Below are 4925 nucleotides of genomic sequence, written 5' to 3'. Positions count from 1 at the left end.
ACTCAGACAACTATAGAGTTTTTGAATGAGTAGTGACTATTTTGCATGACGACTGTGCTTTTCTTTCTGCATTTGGGTATCTTATTTAAATGTGTGTTAGTGGGTTGGTTTGGCTGCCATGTTAAATTCTTGTTGTATCTGGTCATTTTCTGAAGATGATCTCCCCCAAAATGATCTCAGTCCTTTCAAAATCACCAAGCAGTCTTTATACCTGTCTCTGAATTCAAGGTTTTAAAAGTCTGTTTTTGCTACAATTCTTTGAAGAAATGCTTCAGGATCTTGATCTCACTTGTTTGACATTTCCATCGAAAGCTCTGCTTTTGTCTGCAGCTGACCTGGGCTGGATGGTTTTGGTATCCATTGAGTGGAAAGTGTGCTCAACTTTAATTTTTCAGTCAGATTTATAAAAGCTGAACCAACTGAGGAGCATATTGTGTTGGCTATCGTTTCTGCTGTTAATCATTGGTCCTCTTCAAGTAGGGCATGAATGAGATAATTTTTTCCTCACGAAGTGGCACGGTCTGCTGCTGTAGGTTTCATCTTCAACATCGTCTTGTCCTTTCTTAAAATGAATTATCCATTTGTAAACTGATTTCCTTGGGGCGTTGTTCCCATAAACTTTTTGCAAAGCATCAATGATTGCACCATTCTTCCACCTAAGCTTTGCCATAAATTTGATGTTTGTTCTTGCTTCAGTTTTAGCAGAATTCATATTGTTCTGACAGGGGCTCTATTTAAACTGATATCCTTCTTAGTGCCTCAAACTAGATCTTGTTCAGACATGTTATAATGATGAGTTTATTTTGTTGCAAAAATTTTTGAAATCTATGCATAATTTTTTTCATAATATGCATTTTCCATCAACTTTTTGAAGACCTCTTGTGTGTTAACTCACATTCATTTTAATAGTCTTTAAAGACAGGCATTCCTGTTCACACAAATGAGCACAAAGAAATCCAATCAACGAAACATCTGAGATCCCAGAGCTAGTAAGCAGAGATCTGACACTTGGACTCAAGGAATCTAGATTCAATCAGTGCTTTTTATTTTTATTTTTTTTGAGATGGGAGTCTCGCTCTGTCACCCCAGCTGGAGTGCAGTGGCACGATCTCGGCTCACTGCAACCTCCACCTCCCGGGATTACACCATTCTCCTGCCTCAGCCTCCAGAGTAGCTGGGACTACAGGCGCCCACCACCATGCCCCGCTAATTTTTTTGTATTTTTAGTAGAGACAGGGTTTCACCTTGTTAGCCAGGATTGTCTTGATCTCCTGACCTCGTGATTCGCCCGCCTCAGCCTCCCAAAGTGCTGGGATTACAGACGTGAGCTACCGCGCCCGGCCCAGTCAGTGCTCTTAATCACTTGCCTATCTTGAGAACAGTGTTTTTTAAAAAGCTTATCCAATAATCTCATCCATAGACATTTCAGTGTTATCTTTGCTGCAAATGAAATTGAGCTACGTACACTTGAGAATATTGACTATATTTGCAAACTGCATCATTTCTCCATCTTTAAAATATACCCCTTCCCCATCTGTTAAGTTTGTTAAGATAGAATGATCTCAGTATTTTAGTTACAGCAGAGGCTTTTTGTCAGAGCTTTTACTCCTAGTTGTCAGCTAAGTAAGATTTATTGTATAACTACAAAATAGAGTAGTAAGTACACTACCAACTTCTCAGAAAAAAGTACAATTATGTCAAATCACCTGTTCTAGACAATATAAAGAGCAATAAAATCATTAATCATTTGGATTACCACCTATAATGCCTATCAGAAATAAAATGCAGTAGTGTTTGTTGCCTATTATCAGTAATGCTGTTACTGTTCACCAAAACTGATTTCTCAAAATACATTGTTATATCAATCAACTGTGATGTTAGATAGGATCCCTGGAATTTTAAATTAATCACATGAAATTTCATAAGGAAATTGGAATTCAAGGAATTAAGACCTTGAACTTTGATCTAATACAGTATTAAAAGAAAAAACCTTTATTGAGAAATATAACACTCAATATCACAACTTCAGTCCATAGTTCTATTAAGAGACAAAGTTTCACTCTGTCACCCAGGCTGCAGTGCAGTGGCACCTTCTTAGCTTACTGCAGCTTCAAACTCCTGGGCTTCAGTGATCCTCCTGCCTCCAGTTAAGTCATTTTAATGCTACCTTTAGGACTTTATTAAAAAAAAAAAGTTATAAATTTCTTGGTGCCAAGCACCAACAGCCTTGTTCTGGACATGTAAAGTATGCCAAATCAAATAATGCTAGTCAGATTCCAATAAACAGCCTAGGTAAATGTCACTTATTTCCTGTTCACCCATAGTTGGACATGTCAGCTAAGTGGTTACAGGTGGGCTTCCTATCATTCACATCACTCTATCTTTCTTAATAATGTCCAGAGAAAGAAAGATATTTAACATTTGCCCCAACACAACTTTTAAAAAATGAGTTCATATTTTCCTTCACTTATTTCACTTAATACTCTTTGCAGTTCTAATACCTAACCTTGTTTTTATTAACCTTGTTTTCAGACTCTCCCTTTCTCCCTTAATCACCTAGCCTTGTTTCCACATGAATAAGCTCTCCCTTAGCTGAGAAAGCCGGAGGAACTCCATTTGGTTCCTTCATTTACAGGACATCAAGGACTCCTTACCCACCCCCTTTCCTCAAGAAGTTAACTTGTGTAAGCTGACTCTCAACATATCAAAGAGTCCAATTAACTCATAAGGTACCGAAGCAAGCAATGTACGAAGTTCCCAGGATTTCGCTCAAGAGATAACACCATAAAGCCTTGAGTTGCTGTCCGGCAGAGCCCCCATACCTGACATCTTATGATAGATTTAGAGCCCCTGCACCTGGAACTGTTTGTTTCTCTGTAACCATTTGTCTTTTTAATTTTTTGCATGTTTTTACTTCTGTAGAATTGTTGCAACTGAGCTCCCGTCCCCTTCCTAAACCAAAGTATAAAGGAAAATCAAGCCCCTTCCTCGGAGCCGAGAGAATTCCAAGTGTGAGCCACCTCTCGGCTGCCGGCTAAATAAAGGACTTTTAAATTCGTCTCAAAGTGTGGCGTTCCTCTAACTTGCTCGGGTACAACACAGTCACTGTTCAATAGTTTTCTCATAAATATCTTTTTTTCTCTTTTTTACTTCCGTGGCAAAAATCCTAATACCTTTTGAACTCTGGGATTCTATCAAAAATTTTCTAAGTTTCTTGTTAATATAAAAGGTTGGTGACAAATGCCTGAGGCATACTAAAAGTTGATTTAGACATGCCTGAAATATAAGATACATTAGTAACATTTTAGTATAGCTGGAAATCCATTTTTTTTTTTTTTTTTGAGATGGAGTCTCCCTCTGTCGCCCAGGCTGGAGTGCAGTGGCACAATCTCAGCTTACTGAAAGCTCCGCCTCCCGGGTTCACGCCATTCTCCTGCCTCAGCCTCCTGAGTAGATGGGACTACAGGCACCCGCCACCAGGCCCGGCTAATTTTTTGTATTTTTAATAGAGATGGGGTTTCACCATGTTAGCAGGATGGTCTCGATCTCCTGACCTCGTGAGCCGCCTGCCTCAGCCTCCCAAAGTGCTGGGATTACAGGCGTGAGCCACCATGCCCGGCCTGGAAATTCTTAAGAATCATCTTTTACTTAACTAGTTTTAGTACTAGTAACTCATCAAAATTTTTTGCATTGCTATGAGGGAATGAAAACTGTGAACTGTATGGACTGAGTTATATGGGTGGGAATTATGTAAAATATACCTAACTGAAAATTTCCAGATTCAGTAATGCTGTGTAAGTGAATAAATATGGTACACAGGTGCTTTGAATAAACATACCATAAGGAAGCAGGTAAAATGGATTTGATAAGATCTACAGGTCATGAAAATTCTCTTTTCTCTTGGAAAATTCCCTTTACAGGAACCCACCCCAATGACATGATCTTCAGGAAGGGAAGCAAAGCCCCTCTCAGTGTTATTGTTTTTGCCTTCAATTGATCACAGAACTCTCTCTTGCTATATATACACACATACATATACACTTTTTTTTTTTGGAGACAGGGTCTCACTCTGTCATCTAGGCTGGAGTGGCAGTAGCAATGATCAAGGTTCACTGCAGCCTTGACCTCCTGGGCTTAAGCCATCCTCCTACCTCAGCCTCCCCAGTGGCTGGGACAACAGGCAGATTTTTGTATTTTTTTTTGTAGAGACAGGGTTTCGACTCCTGGGCTCAAGCGATCTGCCTGCCTCAGCCTCCCAAAGTGCTGGGATTACAGGTGTGAGCCACTGGGCCCAGGCCGCAATGTATTTTAATCTAATATGTCCTTTCCTGTTGGGCTGACTTTGCATATGGCTGTTCCTATTTTTCTTTTTTAGATAAGTTTGATAAGTATTCTCATAGGGAATAAGGTACAAGTAGAATTTTTTTTTTTTTTTTTTTGAGGCAGGGTCTCTCTGTTGTCCAGGCTAGAGTGCAATGGTGTTTTTGTAGCAACCTCGGACTTCTGGGCTCAAGCAATCCTCCCACCTCAGCCTCCCTAAGCTGTTTTCTTAATAAAAAAGAATACAGATGGGAAAATGTGACCAACAAAGTTTGAACAAGGAAAAACTAAACAAAGCAGCATGTGCCTTTCCCACTGGTTGTTTCTAACCCTCTTAAAAACAATATTCTGTTTTCAGGGAAATGCAGACTGTAGTTTACATTAGTTTTACATTGTCTTCCTCAATAGAGCTGACTGGTATGCAGGTAGGATTTGTGAGACGTACATAATGTCGAAGTCCCCACCTTGGCATATTCAAACAGCAAATCTATGACGTTTCTAACTGAAACCAAACAATCACATCCACGCAGCAAAAATGCACAGCTCACAGGGATGAGCAAAATAAATACCTATGTTACACTGACATGGTATTAAAAAGGCAGGAA

The sequence above is a fragment of the Pan paniscus genome, chromosome 5, assembly GCF_029289425.2.
Source record: "Pan paniscus chromosome 5, NHGRI_mPanPan1-v2.0_pri, whole genome shotgun sequence".
NCBI classification, from domain to species: Eukaryota; Metazoa; Chordata; class Mammalia; order Primates; family Hominidae; genus Pan; species Pan paniscus.
The sequence above is the reverse complement of the archived record's forward strand: the minus strand, read 5'-3'. Positions refer to the sequence as shown.